The sequence below is a fragment of the Gorilla gorilla genome, chromosome 18 (genome assembly GCF_029281585.2).
Source record: "Gorilla gorilla gorilla isolate KB3781 chromosome 18, NHGRI_mGorGor1-v2.1_pri, whole genome shotgun sequence".
NCBI lineage: Eukaryota > Metazoa > Chordata > Mammalia > Primates > Hominidae > Gorilla > Gorilla gorilla.
Window position 1 is genome coordinate 121,856,025 of NC_073242.2, and position 20,291 is coordinate 121,876,315.

Here is a 20,291-nt window from a genome sequence, read left to right on the forward strand (position 1 = left end):
GATATTTCCATGTTTATAGAGATAGCGGTGTAGACATTTCCACGTTTATACAGATATCGGTGTAGATATTTCCATATTCTTACAGATGGCGGTGCAGATATTTCCATCCTTATACAGATAGCCGTGTAGAAATTTCCATGTTTATACAGATGGCGGTGTAGATATTTCCATGTTTATGGAGATGGCGGTGTAGATATTTCCATGTTTATAGAGATAACGGTGTAGTTATTTGAAAGTTAATAGGCATAGCGGTGTAGATATTTCCATGTTTATAGAGACAGAGGTGTAGATGTTTCCTTGTTTATACAGATATAGGTGTAGATAATTCCATTTTTATAGAGATAGCGGTGTAGACATTTCCAAATTTATACAGATAGCGGTGTAGGTATTTAAAGGTTCATACAGATGGTGGTGTGGATATTTCCATCCTTATACAGATAGCGGTGTAGCTATTTCCAAGTTTATGCAGATAGAGGAGTAGATATTTCCACTTTTATGCAGATAGCGGTGAAGATATTTCCATGTTTATACAGATAGCGGTGTAGATATATCCAAGTTCCTGCAGATGGCTGTGTAGATATTTACAAGTTTATACAGATAGTGGTGTAGATATTTCCATGTTTACACAGATAGCGTAGATATTTCCATGTTCCTACTGCTGGTGGTGTAGATGATTCCATGCTTACACAGATAGTGGTGTAGATATTTCCAAGTTTATGCAGATAGCGGTGGAGATATTTCCACTTTTATGGAGTTAGCGGTGTGGATATTTCCATGTTTATACAGAAAGCGGTGTAGATAATTCCATGTTCCTACAAATGGCGCTGTAGATATTTCCATGTTTATAGAGTTGGCGGTTTAGACATTTCCATCTTCGTACAGATGGCGGTGTAGATATTTCCATCTTCATACACATAACGGTGTAGATATTTCCATGTTTACACAGGTGACGGTGTATATATTTCCATACTCATACAGATGGCGTTGTAGATATTTCCATTTTTATAGAGATAGCGGTGTAGGTATTTCCATGTTTACACAGATAGCGGTGTAGATATTTCAATGTTTACACAGATAGCATTGTAAATATTTACATTTTTATACAGATAGCGGTGTAGATATTTCCATGGTTATAGAGATATCGGTGTAGATATTTCCAGGTTTCTACAGATTGCAGTGTAGATATTTGCACGTTTATAAAGATGGCTGTGTAGATATTTCCATGTTTATAGAGATAGCGGTGTGGATATTTCCATGTTTATACAGATAGCGGTGTAGATATATCCATGGTTACACAGATAGCGGTGTAGATATTTCCATGTTTACACAGATAGCGTATTAGATATTTCCATGTTTATACAGATAGCGGTGTAGATATTTCCATGTTTATAGAGATAGCGGTGTAGAAATTGCCACGTTTATACAGATAGCGGTGTAGATATTTCCATGTTTATAGAGATGGCGGTGTAGATATTTAAATGTTTATACAGATGGCTGTGTAGATATTTCCATCTTTATACATTTGGTGATGTAGATATTTCCATCCTTATACAGATAGCGGTGTAGATATTTCCATGTTTATACAGATGGCGGTGTAGATATATCCATGTTTATAGAGTTGGCAGTGTAGATATTTCCATGTTTATAGAGATAACGGTGTAGTTATTTCCATGTTAATAGGCATAGCGGTGTAGATATTTCCATGTTTATAGAGACAGAGGTGTAGATATTTCCTAGTTTAAACAGATAGCGTTGTAGATATTTCCATGTTTATAGAGATAGCGGTGTAGACATTTCCACGTTTATACAGTAAGCGGTGTAGATATATACCTGTTCATACAGATCACGGTGTAGATATTTCCATCCTTATACAGATAGCGGTGTAGATACTTCCATGTTTATACAGATGGCTGTGCAGATGTTTCCATGTTTATGGAGATGGCGGTGTAGATATTTCCATGTTTATTGAGACAGAGGTGTAGATGTTTCCTTGTTTATACAGATAGCGGTGTAGATATTTCCATGTTTATAGAGATAGCGGTGTAGACATTTCCAAATTTATACAGATAGCGGTGTAGATATTTAAAGGTTCCTACAGATGGTGGTGTAGATATTTCCATCCTTATACAGATAGCGGTGTAGATATTTCCATGTTTATACACATGACGGTGTAGATATTTCCATTTCTATACAGATGGCGGTGTACATATTTCCATGTTCATACAGATGGCGTTGTAGATATTTTCATGTTTTTAGACATGGCGGTGTAGGTATTTCCATGTTTATACAGGTAGCGGTGTAGATATTTCCATGTTTATATAGATGGCAGTGTAGATATTTCCATGTTTATACAGATAGCAGTATAGATATTTCCATGTTTATACAGATAGCTGTGTAGGTATTTACATCTTTATACAAATGGCGGTGTAGATATTTCCATGTTTTTATAGATGGCGGTGTAGATATTTCCATCTTTATACAGATGGCGGTGTAGGTATTTCCATGTTTATAGAGGTGGCGGTGTAGATTTTTCCATGTTTATACAGATAGTGGTGTAGTTATTTCCATGTTAATAGGCATAGCGGTGTAGATATTTCCATGTTTATAGATATGGCGGTGTAGATATTTCCATGTTTACACAGATAACAGTGAAGATATTTACATATTCCTACAGATGGCTGTGTAGATATTTCCATGTTTATACAGATAGCAGTGTAGATATTTCCGTGTTTTTAGATATAGGCGTGTAGTTATTTCCATGTAAATAGGCATAGCGGTGTAGATATTTCCGTGTTTATATAGATAGAGGTGTAGATATTTCCTAGTTTATACAGACACCGGTGTAGATATTTCCATGTTTATAGAGATAGCGGTGTAGACATTTCCACGTTTATACAGATATCGGTGTAGATATTTCCATGTTCTTACAGATGGCGGTGTAGATATTTCCATCCTTATACAGATTGCCGTGTAGATATTTCCATGTTTATACAGATGGTGGTGTAGATATTTCCATGTTTATTCAGATGGCAGTGTAGATATTTCCATCTTTATACACATGGCGGAGTAGATTTTTCCATGTTCATACAGATGGCGGTGTAGATATTTCCATGTTTATAGAGATGGTGTTGTAGATATTTCCATGTTTATACAGATGGCGGTGTCGATATTTCCATGTTTATACAGATGGCGGTGTAGATATTTCCATAGTTATACAGATGGCGGTGTAGATATCTCCATGTTCTTACACATGGCGGAGGAGATATTTCCATCTTTATACAGATGGCAGAGTAGATATTTCCATGTTTATAGAGATGGCAGTGTAGATATTTCCATGTTCATACAGATGGCGGTGTAGATATTTCCATCCTTATACAGATAGCAGTGTAGATATTTCCATGTTTATACAGAAGCCTCTGTAGATATTTCCATCTTTATACAGATGGCGGTGTAGGTATTTCCATGTTTATACAGATGGCAGTGTAGATATTTCCATGTTTATAGAGATGGCGGTGTAGATATTTCCATGTTTTAGAGATAGCGGTGTAGTTATTTCCATGTAAATAGGCATAGCGGTGTAGATATTTCCATGTTTATACTGATGGCGGTGTAGATATTTCCACCTCTATACAGATGGCGGTGTACATATTTCCATGTTCATACAGATGTCGGTGTAGATATTTCCATGTTTTTAGATATGGCGGTGTAGATATTTCCATGTTTATACAGATAGCGGTGTAGATATTTCCATGTTTATACAGTTAGCTGTGTAGATATTTCCATCGTTATACAGAAGGCGGTGTAGATATTTCCATGTTCATACAGACGACGGTGTAGATATTTCCATGTTTATGCAGAAGGCGGTGTAGATATTTCCATGTTTATAAAGATAGAGGTGTAGATATTTCCATGTTTATACAGATAGCGGTGTAGATATTTCCATGTTTACAAAGATTGCGTATTAGATATTTCCATGTTTATACAGATAGCGGTGTAGATATTTCCATGTTTATAGAGATAGCGGTGTAGACATTGCCACGTTTATACAGATAGCGGTGTAGATATTTCCATGTTTATAGAGATGGCGGTGTAGATATTTAAATGTTTATACAGATGGCTGTGTAGATATTTCCATCTTTATACATTTGGTGATGTAGATATTTCCATCCTTATACAGATAGCGGTGTAGATATTTCCATGTTTATACAGATGGCGGTGTAGATATATCCATGTTTATAGAGTTGGCAGTGTAGATATTTCCATGTTTATAGAGATAACGGTGTAGTTATTTCCATGTTAATAGGCATAGCGGTGTAGATATTTCCATGTTTATAGAGACAGAGGTGTAGATATTTCCTAGTTTAAACAGATAGCGTTGTAGATATTTCCATGTTTATAGAGATAGCGGTGTAGACATTTCCACGTTTATACAGTAAGCGGTGTAGATATATACCTGTTCATACAGATCACGGTGTAGATATTTCCATCCTTATACAGATAGCGGTGTAGATATTTCCATGTTTATACAGATGGCTGTGCAGATGTTTCCATGTTTATGGAGATGGCGGTGTCGATATTTCCATGTTTATTGAGACAGAGGTGTAGATGTTTCCTTGTTTATACAGATAGCGGTGTAGATATTTCCATGTTTATATAGATAGCGGTGTAGACATTTCCAAATTTATACAGATAGCGGTGTAGATATTTAAAGGTTCATACTGATGGTGGTGTAGATATTTCCATCCTTATACAGATAGCGGTGTAGATATTTCCATGTTTATACAGATGACGGTGTAGATATTTCCATTTCTATACAGATGGCGGTGTACATATTTCCATGTTCATACAGATGGCGTTGTAGATATTTCCATGTTTTTAGACATGGCGGTGTAGGTATTTCCATGTTTATACAGGTAGCGGTGTAGATATTTCCATGTTTATATAGATGGCAGTGTAGATATTTCCATGTTTATACAGATAGCAGTATAGATATTTCCATGTTTATACAGATAGCTGTGTAGGTATTTACATCTTTATACAAATGGCGGTGTAGATATTTCCATGTTTTTATAGATGGCGGTGTAGATATTTCCATCTTTATACAGATGGCGGTGTAGGTATTTCCATGTTTATAGAGGTGGCGGTGTAGATATTTCCTTGTGTATACAGATAGAGGTGAAAATATTTCCATGTTTATAGTGATAGCGGTGTAGACATTGCCACGTTTATACAGATAGCGGTGTAGATATTTCCATGTTTATAGAGATGGCGGTGTAGACATTTCCATGTTTATACAGATGGCTGTGTGGATATTTCCACCTTTATACAGATGGCGGTGTAGTTATTTCCATGTTTACACTGATAGCGGTGTAGATATTTCCATGTTTATACAGATGGTGGTGTAGATATTTCCATGTTTATAGAGATGGCGGTGTAGATATATCCATGTTTATAGAGATAACGGTGTAGACATTTCCACGTTTATACAGTAAGCGGTGTAGATATATCCATGTTCATACAGATGGCGGTTTAGATATTTCCATCCTTATACAGATAGCGTTGTGGATATTTCCATGTCTATACAGATGGCTGTGTAGATATTTCCATGTTTATGGAGATGGCGGTGTAGATATTTCCATGCTTATAGAGACAGAGGTGTAGATGTTTCCTTGTTTATACAGATAGCGGTGTAGATATTTCCATGTTTATAAAGATAGTGTTGTAGCCATTTCCAAATTTATACAGATAGCGGTGTAGATATTTAAAGGTTCATACAGGTGGTGGTGTAGATATTTCCATCCTTATACGGATAGCGGTGTAGATATTTCCATGTTTATCCAGATGGCGGGGTAGATATTTCCATCTTTATACAGATGGCGGTGTAGATATTTCCATGTTCATAGAGAAGGCGGTGTAGATATTTCCATGTTTACAGAGATAGAGGTGTAGGTATTTCCTTGTTTATAGAGATAGCGGTGTAGATATTTCCATGTTTATACAGATGGCGGTGTAGATATTTCCATCTCTATACAGATGGCGGTGTACATATTTCCATGTTCATACAGATGGCGGTGTAGATATTTCCATGTTTTTAGACATGGCGGTGTAGATATTTCCATGTTTATACAGATAGCGGTGTAGATATTTCCATGTTTATACAGTTAGCAGTTTAGATATTTCCATCGTTATTCAGATGGCGGTGTAGATATTTCCGTGTTCATTCAGATGGAGGTGTGGTTATTTCCATGTTTATACAGATGACGGTGTAGATATTTCCATGTTTATGCAGAAGGCGGCATAGGTATTTCCATGTTTATAGAGATGGCAGCGTAGATATTTCCATGTTTAGACAGATAGCGGTGTAGATATTTCCATGTTTATACAGATAGCTGTGTAGATATTGACATTCTTATACAAATGGCGGTGTAGATATTTCCATGTTTATATAGATGGCGGTGTAGATATTTCCATCTTTTTATAGATGGCGGTGTAGGTATTTCCATGTTTATAGAGGTGGCAGTGTAGATATTTCCATGTTTATACAGATAGTGGTGTAGTTATTTCCATGTTAGTAGGCATAGCTGTGTAGATATTTCCATGTTTATACAGATGGCGTTGTAGATATTTCCATGTTTACACAGATAACAGTGAAGATATTTACATGTTCCTACAGATGGCTGTGTAGATATTTCCATCTTTATACATTTGGTGATGTAGATATTTCCGTCCTTATACAGATAGCGGTGTAGATATTACCATGTTTATACAGATGGCGGTGTTGATATATCCATGTTTATAGAGATGGCGGTGTAGATATTTCCATGTTTATAGAGATAACGGTGTAGTTATTTCCATTTTAATAGGCATAGCAGTGTAGATATTTCCATGTTTATGGAGACAGAGGTGTAGATATTTCCTAGTTTAAACAGATAGCGGTGTAGATATTTCCATGTTTATAGAGATAGCGGTGTAGACATTTCCACGTTTATACAGATAGTGGTGTAGATATTTAAAGCTTCATAAAGATGCTGGTGTAGATATTTCCATCCTTATACAGATAGCGGTGTAGATATATCCGTGTTTGTACAGATGGCGGTGTAGAAATTTCCATCTTTATGGAGATGGCGGTGTAGATATTTCCATGTTTATTGAGACAGAGGTGTAGATATTTCCATGTTTATACAGATAGCGGTGTAGATATTTCCATGTTTATACAGATAGCTGTGTAGATATTTCCATGTTTATGAAGAGGGCGGTGTAGATATTTCCATGTTAATAGATATGGCCGTGTAGATATTTCCATGTTTAAAGAGATGACAGTGTAGGTATTTCCATTTTTATAGAGAGAGCGGTGTATTTATTTCCATGTAAATAGGCATAGCGGTGTAGATATTTCCTTGTTTATAGAGATAGAGGTGTAGATATTTCCTAGTTTAAACAGATAGCGGTGTAGATATTTCCATGTTTATTGAGACAGAGGTGTAGATATTTCCATGTTTATACAGATAGCGGTGTAGATATTTCCATGTTTATACAGAGAGCTGTGTAGATATTTCCATCTTTATACAGATGGCGGTGTAGATATTTCCATGTTAATACAGATGGCGGTGTAGATATTTCCATCTTAATAGATATGGCAGTGTAGATATTTCCATGTTTAATGAGATGACAGTGTAGATACTTCCATTTTTATAGAGATACGGTGTATTTATTTCCATGTAAATAGGCATAGCGGTGTAGATATTTCCTCGTTTATAGAGATAGAGGTGTAGATATTTCCTAGTTTAAACAGATAGCAGTGTAGATATTTCCATGTGTATAGAGATAGCGGTGTAGACATTTCCACGTTTATACAGTATGCGGTGTAGATATATCCATGTTCATACAGATGGCGGTGTAGATATTTCCATTCTTATACAGATAGCGGTGTAGATATTTCCATGTTTATACAGATGGCTGTGTAGATATTTCCATGTTTATGGAGATGGCGGTGTAGATATTTCCATGTTTATAGAGACAGAGGTGTAGATGTTTCCTTGTTTATGCAGATAGTGGTGTAGATATTACCATGTTAATAGAGATAGCGGTGTAGCCATTTCCAAATTTATACAGATAGCGGTGTAGATATTTAAAAGTTCATACTGATGGTGGTGTAGATATTTCCACCCTTATACAGATAGCGGAGTAGATATTTCCATGTTTATACAGATGGCGGTGTAGATATTTCCATCTTTATACAGATAGCGGTGTAGTTATTTCCATGTTCATAGAGATGGCGGTGTAGATATTTACATGTTTACAGAGATAGAGGTGTAGATATTTCCTTGTTTATAGAGATAGCGGTGTAGATATTTCCATGTTTATACAGATGGCGGTGTAGATATTTCCATCTCTATACAGATGGCGGTGTACATATTTCCATGTTCATACAGATGTCGGTGTAGATATTTCCATGTTTTTAGATATGGCGGTGTTGATATTTCCATGTTTATACAGATAGCGGTGTAGATATTTCCATGTTTATACAGTTAGCTGTGTAGATATTTCCATCGTTATACAGAAGGCGGTGTAGATATTTCCATGTTCATACAGACGGCGGTGTAGATATTTCCATGTTTATACAGATGACGGTGTAGCTATTTCCATGTTTATACAGAAGGCGGTGTAGATATTTCCATGTTTATAAAGATGGCAGTGTAGATATTTCCATGTTTATACAGATAGCAGTGTAGATATTTCCATGTTTATACAGATAGCTGTGTAGATATTTACATCTTTGTACAAATGGCGGTGTAGATATTTCCATGTTTTTATAGATGGCGGTGTAGATATTTCCATCTTTATACAGATGGCGGTGTAGCTATTTCCATGTTTATAGAGATGGCGGTGTAGATATTTCCATGTTTATAGGGATAGCGGTGTAGTTATTTCCATGTTAATTGGCATATCGGTGTAGATATTTCCATGCTTATAGAGATGGCGGTGTAGATATTTCCATGTTTATCGAGATAGAGGTGTAGATATTTCCTTGTGTATACAGATAGAGGTGAAAATATTTCCATGTTTATAGTGATAGCGGTGTAGACATTGCCACGTTTATACAGATAGCGGTGTAGATATTTCCATGTTTATAGAGATGGCGGTGTAGACATTTCCATGTTTACACTGATGGCTCTGTAGATATTTCCACCTTTATACAGATGGTGGTGTAGATATTTCCATGTTTACACAGATAGCGGTGTAGATATTTCCATGTATATACAGATGGCGGTGTAGATATTTCCATGTTTATATAGATGGCGGTGTAGATATTTCCATGTTTATAGAGATAACGGTGTAGACATTTCCACGTTTATACAGTAAGCGGTGTAGATATATCCATGTTCATACAGATGGCGGTGTAGATATTTCCATCCTTATACAGATAGCGTTGTGGATATTTCCATGTCTATACAGATGGCTGTGTAGATGTTTCCATGTTTATGGAGATGGCGGTGTAGATATTTCCATGCTTATAGAGACAGAGGTGTAGATGTTTCCTTGTTTATACAGATAGCGGTGTAGATATTTCCATGTTTATAAAGATAGTGGTGTAGCCATTTCCAAATTTATACAGATAGCGGTGTAGATATCTAAAGGTTCATACAGGTGGTGGTGTAGATATTTCCATCCTTATACAAATAGCGGTGTAGATATTTCCATGCTTATGCAGATGGCGGGGTAGATATTTCCATCTTTATACAGATGGCGGTGTAGATATTTCCATGTTCATAGAGATGGCAGTGTAGATATTTCCATGTTTACAGAGATAGAGGTGTAGATATTTCCTTGTTTATAGAGATAGCGGTGTAGATATTTCCATGTTTATACAGATGGCGGTGTAGATATTTCCATCTCTATACAGATGGCGGTGTACATATTTCCATGTTCATACAGATGGCGGTGTAGATATTTCCATGTTTTTAGACATGGCGGTGTAGATATTTCCATGTTTATACAGATAGCGGTGTAGATATTTCTATGTTTATACAGTTAGCTGTGTAGATATTTCCATCGTTATACGGATGGCGGTGTAGATACTTCCGTGTTCATACAGATGGAGGTGTAGATATTTCCATGTTTATACTGATGACGGTGTAGATATTTCCATGTTTATACAGAAGGCGGTGTAGATATTTCCATGTTTATAGAGATGGCAGCGTAGATATTTCCATGTTTACTCAGATAGCGGTGTAGATATTTCCATGTTTATACAGAAAGCTGTGTAGATATTTACATCCTTATACAAATGGCAGTGTAGATATTTCCATGTTTATATAGATGGCGGTGTAGAAATTTCCATCTTTATACAGATGGCGGTGTAGGTATTTCCATGTTTATAGAGGTAGCAGTGTAGATATTTCCGTGTTTATACAGATAGTGGTGTAGTTATTTCCATGTTAGTAGGCATAGCGGTGTAGATATTTCCATGTTTATAGAGATGGCGGTGTAGATATTTCCATGTTTACACAGATAACAGTGAAGATATTTACAGGTTCCTACAGATGGCTGTGTAGATATTTCCATGTTTATACAGATAGCAGTGTAGATATTTCCGTGTTTTTAGAGATAGCCGTGTAGTTATTTCCATGTAAATAGGCATAGCGGTGTAGATATTTCCATGTTTATATGGATAGAGGTGTAGATATTTCCTAGTTTATACAGACAGCGGTGTAGATATTTCCATGTTTATAGAGATAGCGATGTAGACATTTCCACGTTTATACAGATAGCGGTGTAGATATTTCCATGTTCTTACAGATGGCGGTGTAGATATTTCCATCCTTATACAGATAGCCGTGTAGATATTTCCATGTTTATACAGATGGTGGTGTAGATATTTCCATGTTTATACAGATGGCGGTGTAGATATTTCCATCTTTATACACATGGCGGAGTAGATTTTTCCATATTCATACAGATGGCGGTGTAGATATTTCCATGTTTATAGAGAAGGTGGTGTAGATATTTCCATGTTTTTACAGATGGCGGTGTCGATATTTCCATGTTTATACAGATGGCGGTGTAGATATTTCCATATTTATACAGATGGCTGTGTAGATATTTCCATGTTCTTACACATGGCGGTGGAGATATTTCCATCTTTATACAGATGGCAGTGTAGATATTTCCATGTTTATAGAGATGGCAGTGTAGATATTTCCATGTTCATACAGATGGCGGTGTAGATATTTCCATGTTCCTGCAGATGGTTGTGTAGATATTTCCAAGTTTATACAGATAGTGGTGTTGATATTTCCATGTTTACACAGATAGCGTAGATATTTCCATGTTCCTACAGCTGGTGGTGTAGATGTTTCCATGTTTACACAGATAGTGGTGTAGATATTTCCAAGTTTATGCAGATAGCGGTGGAGATATTTCCAGTTTAATGGAGATAGCGGTGTAGATATTTCCATGTTTATTCAGAAAGCAGTGTAGATATTTCCATGTTCCTACAAATGGCGTTGTAGATATTTCCGTCTTTATAGAGTTGGCGGTTTAGTCATTTCCATCTTCGTACAGATGGTGGTGTAGATATTTCCATCTTCATACACATAACGGTGTAGATATTTCCATGTTTATACAGGTGACGGTGTATATATTTCCATACTCATACAGATGGCATTGTAGATATTTCCATGTTTATTAGAGATAGCGGTGTAGGTATTTCCATGTTTACACAGATAGCGGTGTAGATATTTCAATGTTTACACAGATAGCATTGTAGACATTTACAATTTTATACAGATAGCGGTGTAGATATTTCCATTGTTATAGAGATATCGGTGTAGATATTTCCAGGTTTCTACAGATTGCAGTGTAGATATTTCCACGTTTATATAGATGGCTGTGTGGATATTTCCATGTTTATAGAGATAGCGGTGTAGATATTTCCATGTTTACACAGATAGCGGTGTAGATATTTCCATGTTTACACAGATAGCGTATTAGATATTTCCATGTTTATACAGATAGCGGTGTAGATATTTCCATGTTTATAGAGATGGCGGTGTAGGTATTTAAATGTTTATACAGATGGCTGTGTAGATATTTCCATCTTTATACATTTGGTGATGTAGATATTTCCATCCTTATACAGATAGCGGTGTAGATATTTCCATGTTTATACAGATGGCGATGTAGATATATCCATGTTTAAAGAGATGGCAGTGTAGATATTTCCATGTTTATAGAGATAACGGTGTAGTTATTTCCATGTTAATAGGCATAGCAGTGTAGATATTTCCATGTTTATAGAGACAGAGGTGTAGATATTTCCTAGTTTAAACAGATAGCAGTGTAGATATTTCCATGTTTATAGAGATAGCGGTGTAGACATTTCCACGTTTATACAGTAAGCGGTGTAGATATATACCTGTTCATACAGATTACGGTGTAGATATTTCCATCCTTATACAGATAGCGGTGTAGATATTTCCATGTTTATACAGATGGCTGTGCAGATGTTTCCATGTTTATGGAGATGGCGGTGTAGATATTTCCATGTTTATTGAGACAGAGGTGTAGATGTTTCCTTGTTTAAACAGATAGCGGTGTAGATATTTCCATGTTTATAGAGATAGCGTTGTAGCCATTTCCAAATTTATACAGATAGCGGTGTAGATATTTAAAGGTTCATACAGATGGTGGTGTAGATATTTCCATCCTTATACAGATAGCGGTCTAGATATTTCCATGTTTATACAGATGGCGGTGTAGATATTTCCACCTTTATACAGATAGCGGTGTAGTTATTTCCATGTTCATAGAGATGGCGGTGTAGATATTTCCATGTTTACAGAGATAGAGGTGTAGATATTTATTTGTTTATAGAGATAGCGGTGTAGATATTTCCATGTTTATACAGATGTCGGTGTAGATATTTCCATTTCTATACAGATGGCGCTGTACATATTTCCATGTTCATACAGATGGCGGTGTAGATATTTCCATGTTTTTAGACATGGCTGTGTAGGTATTTCCATGTTTATACAGGTAGCGGTGTAGATATTTCCATGTTTATATAGATGGCAGTGTAGATATTTCCATGTTTATACAGATAGCGGTATAGATATTTCCATGTTTATACAGATAGCTGTGTAGGTATTTACATCTTTATACAAATGGCGGTGTAGACATTTCCATGTTTATATAGATGGCGGTGTAGATATTTCCATCTTTATACAGATGGCGGTGTAGGTATTTCCATGTTTATAGAGGTGGCAGTGTAGATATTTCCATGTTTATACAGATAGTGGTGTAGTTATTTCCATGTTAATAGGCATAGCGGTGTAGATAATTCCATGTTTATAGAGATGGCGGTGTAGATATTTCCATGTTTACACAGATAACAGTGAAGTTATTTACATGTTCCTACAGATGGCTGTGTAGATATTTCCATGTTTATACAGATAGCAGTGTAGATATTTCCGTGTTTTTAGAGATAGCCGTGTAGTTATTTCCATGTAAATAGGGATAGCGGTGTAGATATTTCCATGTTTATATAGATAGAGGTGTAGATATTTCCTAGTTTATACAGACAGCGGTGTAGATATTTCCATGTTTATAGAGATAGCGGTGTAGACATTTCCACGTTTATACAGATAGCGGTGTAGATATTTCCATGTTCTTACAGATGGCGGTGTAGATATTTCCATCCTTATACAGATAGCCGTGTAGATATTTCCATGTTTATACACATGGAGGTGTAGATATTTCCATGTTTATTCAGATGGCGGTGTAGATATTTCCATCTTTATACACATGGCGGTGTAGATTTTTCCATGTTCATACAGATGGCGGTGTAGACATTTCCATGTTTATAGAGATGGTGGTGTAGATATTTCCATGTTTATACAGATGGCGGTGTCGATATTTCCTTGTTTATACAGATAGCGGTGTAGATATTTCCATACTTATACAGATGGCGGTGCAGATATTTCCATGTTCTTACACATTGCGGTGGAGATATTTCCATCTTTATACAGATGTTAGTGTAGATATTTCCATGTTTATAGAGATGGCAGTGTAGATATTTCCATGTTCATACAGATGGCGGTGTAGATATTTCCATCCTTATACAGATAGCGGTGTAGATATTTCCATGTTTATACAGGTGGCGGTGTAGATATTTCCATCTTTATACAGATGGCGTTGTAGATATTTCCATGTTCATACAGATGGCGGTGTAGATATTTCCATGTTTATAGAGATGGCGGTATAGATATTTCCATGTTTATTCAGGTGGCGGTGTAGATATTTCCATCTTTATACAGATGGCGGTGTAGATATTTCCATCTTTATACAGATGGCGGTGTAGATATTTCCATGTTCATACACAAGGCGGTGTAGATATTTCCATCTTTATACAGATGGCTGTGTAGATATTTACATCTTTATACAAATTGCGGTGTAGGATTTTCCATGATTATATAGATGGCAGTGTAGATATTTCCATCTTTATACAGATAGCGGTGTAGATATTTCCATGTTTATAGAGATGGCGGTGTAGATATTTCCATGTTTATAGAGATAGCGGTGTAGTTATTTCCATGTAAATAGGCATAGCGGTGTAGATATTTCCATGTTTATAGAGATAGAGGTGTAGATATTTCCTAGTTTATACAGATAGCCGTGTAGATATTTCCATGTTTATAGAGATAGCGTTGTAGACATTTCCACGTTTATACAGATAGCAGTGTAGATATTCCCATATTCTTACAGATGGTGGAGTAGATATTTCCATCCTTATACAGATAGCCGTGTAGAAATTTCCATGTTTATACAGATGGCCGTGAAGATATTTCCATGTTTATGGAGATGGCGGTGTAGATATTTCCATGTTTATAGAGATAACGGTGTAGTTATTTCAAAGTTAATAGGCATAGCGGTGTAGATATTTCCATGTTTATAGAGACAGAGGTGTAGATGTTTCCTTGTTTATACAGATATAGGTGTAGATATTTCCATGTTTATAGAGATAGCGGTGTAGACATTTCCAAATTTATACAGATAGCGGTGTACGTATTTAAAGGATCATACAGATGGTGGTGTGGATATTTCCATCCTTATACAGATAGCGGTGTAGATATTTCCAAGTTTATGCAGATAGAGGAGTTGATATTTCCTCTTTTATGCAGATAGCGGTGAAGATATTTCCATGTTTTTACAGATAGCGGTGTAGATGTTTCCATGTTGCTGCAGATGGCTGTGTAGATATTTCAATGTTTATAAAGATAGTGGTGTAGATATTTCCATGTTTACACAGATAGCGTAGATATTTCCATGTTCCTACAGCTGGTGGTGTAGATGTTTCCATGCTTACACAGATAGTGGTGTAGATATTTCCAAGTTTATGCAGATAGCGGTGGAGATATTTCCACTTTTATGGAGTTAGCGGTGTAGATATTTCCATGTTTATACAGAAAGCGGTGTAGATATTTCCATGTTCCTACAAATGGCACTGTAGATATTTCCATGTTTATAGAGTTGGCGGTTTAGACATTTCCATCTTCATACAGATGGCGGTGTAGATATTTCCATCTTCATACACATAACGGTGTAGATATTTCCATGTTTATAAAGGTGAGGGTGTATATATTTCCATACTCATACAGATGGCGTTGTAGATATTTCCATGTTTATAGAGAGAGCGGTGTAGGTATTTCCATGTTTACACAGATAGCGGTGTAGATATTTCAATGTTTACACAGATAGCATCGTAGATATTTACATTTTTATACAGATAGCGGTGTAGATATTTCCATGGTTATAGAGATATCGGTGTAGATATTTCCAGGTTTCTACAGATTGCAGTGTAGATATTTCCACGTTTATATAGATGGCTGTGTAGATATTTCCATGTTTATACAGATAGCAGTGTAGATATTTCCATGTTTACACAGATAGCGGTGTAGATATTTCCATGTTTACACAGATAGCGTATTAGATATTTCAATGTTTATACAGATAGCGGTGTAGATATTTCCATGTTTATAGAGATAGCGGTGTAGACATTGCCACGTTTATGCAGATAGCGGTGTAGATATTTCCATGTTTATAGAGATGGCGGTGTAGATATTTACATGTTTATACAGATGGCTGTGTAGATATTTCCATCTTTATACATTTGGTGATGTAGATATTTCCGTCCTTATACAGATAGCGGTGTAGATATTACCATCTTTATACAGATGGCGGTGTAGATATATCCATGTTTATAGAGAGGGCGGTGTAGATATTTCCATGTTTATAGAGATAACGGTGTAGTTTTTTCCATGTTAATAGGCATGTCGGTGTAGATATTTCCATGTTTATGGATACAGAGGTGTAGATATTTCGTAGTTTAAACAGATAGCGGTGTAGATATTTCCATGTTTATCGAGATAGCAGTGTAGACATTTCCACGTTTATACAGATAGTGGTGTAGATATTTAAAGCTTCATACAGATGCTGGTGTAGATATTTCCATCCTTATACAGATAGCGGTGTAGATATTTCCGTGTTTGTACAGATGGCGGTGTAGAAATTTCCATCTTTATGGAGATGGCGGTGTAGATATTTCCATGTTTATTAACACAGAGGTGTAGATATTTCCATGTTTATACAGATAGCGGTGTAGATATTTCCATGTTTATACAGATATCTGTGTAGATATTTCCATCTTTATACAGAGGGCGGTGTAGATATTTCCTTGTTTATAGAGATAGAGGTGTAGATATTTCCTAGTTTAAACAGATAGCGGTGTAGATATCTCCATGTTTATTGAGACAGAGGTGTAGATATTTCCATGTTTATACAGATAGCGGTGTAGATATTTTCATGTTTATACAGAGAGCTGTGTAGATATTTCCATCTTTTTACAGATGGCGGTGTAGATATTTCCATGTTTTTACAGATGGCGGTGTAGATATTTCCATGTTAATAGATATGGCAGTGTACATATTTCCATGTTTAAAGAGATGACAGTGTAGATATTTCCATTTTTATAGAGATACGGTGTATATATTTCCATGTAAATAGGCATAGCGGTGTAGATATTACCTTGTTTATAGAGTTAGAGGTGTAGATATTTCCTAGTTTAAACAGATAGCGGTGTAGGTATTTCCTTGTTTATAGAGATAGCGGTGTAGACATTTCCACGTTTATACAGTAAGCGGTGTAGATATATCCATGTTCATACAGATGGCGGTGTAGATATTTCCATCCTTATACAGATAGCAGTGTAGATATTTCCATGTTTATACAGATGGCTGTGTAGATATTACCATGTTTATGGAGATGGCGGTGTAGGTATTTCCATGTTTATAGAGACAAAGGTGTAGATGTTTCCTTGTTTATACAGATAGCGGTGTAGATATTTCCATGGTAATAGAGATAGCGGTGTAGCCATTTCCAAATTTATACAGATAGCGGTGTAGATATTTAAAGGTTCATACAGATGGTGGTGTAGATATTTCCATCCTTATACAGATAGCGGTGTAGATATTTCCATGTTTATACAGATGGCGGTGAAGATATTTCCATCTTTATACAGATAGCGGTGTAGTTATTTCCATGTTCATATCGATGGCAGTGTAGATATTTACATGTTTACAGAGATAGAGGTGTAGATATTTCCTTGTTTATAGAGATAGCGGTGTAGATATTTCCATGTTTATACTGATGGCGGTGTAGATATTTCCACCTCTATACAGATGGCGGCGTACATATTTCCATGTTCATACAGATGTCGGTGTAGATATTTCCATGTTTTTAGGTATGGCGGTGTAGATATTTCCATGTTTATACAGATAGCGGTGTAGATATTTCCATGTTTATACAGTTAGCTGTGTAGATATTTCCATCGTTATACAGAAGGTGGTGTAGATATTTCAGTGTTCATACAGACGGCGGTGTAGATATTTCCATGTTTATACAGAAGGCGGTGTAGATATTTGAATGTTTATAAAGATGGCAGTGTAGATATTTCCATGTTTATACAGATAGAGGTGTGGATATTTCCATGTTTATACAGATAGCTGTGTAGATATTTACATCTTTATACAAATGGCGGTGTAGATATTTCCAAGTTTTTATAGATGGCGGTGTAGATATTTCAATCTTTATACAGATGGCGGTGTAGCTATTTCCATGTTTATAGAGATGGCGGTGTAGATATTTCCATGTTTATAGGGATAGCGGTGTAGTTATTTCCATGGTAATAGGCATAGCGGTGTAGATATTTCCATGTTTATAGAGATGGCGGTGTAGATATTTCCATGTTTATCGAGATAGAGGTGTAGATATTTCCTTGTGTATACAGATAGAGGTGAAAATATTTCCATGTTTATAGTGATAGCGGTGTAGACATTGCCACGTTTATACAGATAGTGGTGTAGATATTTCCATGTTTATAGAGATGGCGGTGTAGACATTTCCATGATTATACAGATGGCTGTGTAGATATTTCCACCTTTATACAGATGGTGGTGTAGATATTTCCATGTTTACACTGATAGCAGTGTAGATATTTCCATGTTTATACAGATGGCGGTGTAGATATTTCCATGTTTATAGAGATGGCGGTGTAGATATTTCCATGTTTATAGAGATAACGGTGTAGACATTTCCACGTTTATACAGTAAGCGGTGTAGATATATCCATGTTCATACAGATGGCGGTGTAGATATTTCCATCCTTATACAGATAGCGTTGTGGATATTTCCATGTCTATACAGATGGCTGTGTAGATATTTCCATGTTTATGGAGATGGCGGTGTAGATATTTCCATGCTTATAGAGACAGAGGTGTAGATGTTTCCTTGTTTATACCGATAGCGGTGTAGATATTTCCATGTTTATAAAGATAGTGTTGTAGCCATTTCCAAATTTATACAGATAGCGGTGTAGATATTTAAAGGTTCATACAGGTGGTGGTGTAGATATTTCCATCCTTATACTGATAGCGGTGTAGATATTTCCATGTTTATGCAGATGGCGGGGTAGATATTTCCATCTTTATACAGATGGCGGTGTAGATATTTCCATGTTCATAGAGATGGCAGTGTAGATATTTCCATGTTTACAGAGATAGAGGTGTAGGTATTTCCTTGTTTATAGAGATAGCGGTGTAGATATTTCCATGTTTATACAGATGGCGGTGTAGATATTTCCATCTCTATACAGATGGCGGTGTACATATTTCCATGTTCATACAGATGGCGGTGTAGATATTTCCATGTTTTTAGACATGGCGGTGTAGATATTTCCATGTTTATACAGATAGCGGTGTAGATATTTCCATGTTTATACTGTTAGCAGTGTAGATATTTCCATCGTTATTCAGATGGTGGTGTAGATATTTCCGTGTTCATTCAGATGGAGGTGTAGATATTTCCATGTTTATACAGATGACGGTGTAGATATTTCCATGTTTATACAGAAGGCGGCGTAGATATTTCCATGTTTATAGAGATGGCAGCGTAGATATTTCCATGTTTAGACAGATAGCAGTGTAGATATTTCCATGTTTATACAGATAGCTATGTAGATATTGACATCCTTATACAAATGGCGGTGTAGATATTTCCATGTTTATATAGATGGCAGTGTAGATATTTCCATCTTTATACAGATGGCAGTGTAGGTATTTCCATGTTTATAGAGGTGGCAGTGTAGATATTTCCATGTTTATACAGATAGTGGTGTAGTTATTTCCATGTTAGTAGGCATAGCTGTGTAGATATTTCCATGTTAATACAGATGGCGTTGTAGATATTTCCATGTTTACACAGATATCAGTGAAGATATTTACATGTTCCTACAGATGGCTGTGTAGATATTTCCATGTTTATAGAGATGGCGGTATAGATATTTCAATGTTTATACAGGTGGCGGTGTAGATATTTCCATCTTTATACAGATGGCGGTGTAGATATTTCCATCTTTATACAGATGGCGGTGTAGATATTTCCATGTTCATACACAAGGCGGTGTAGATATTTCCATCTTTATACAGATGGCTCTGTAGATATTTCCATGTTTATACAGATGGCAGTGTAGGCATTTCCATGTTTATAGAGATGGCGGTGTAGATATTTCCATGTTTATACAGATAGCTGCGTAGATATTTCCATCTTTATACAGATGGCAGTGTAGATATATCCATGTTTATACAAATGGCGGTGTAGATATTTCCATGTTTATACAGATGGCAGTGTAGATATTTCCATGTTTATAGAGATGGCGGTGTAGATATTTCCATGTT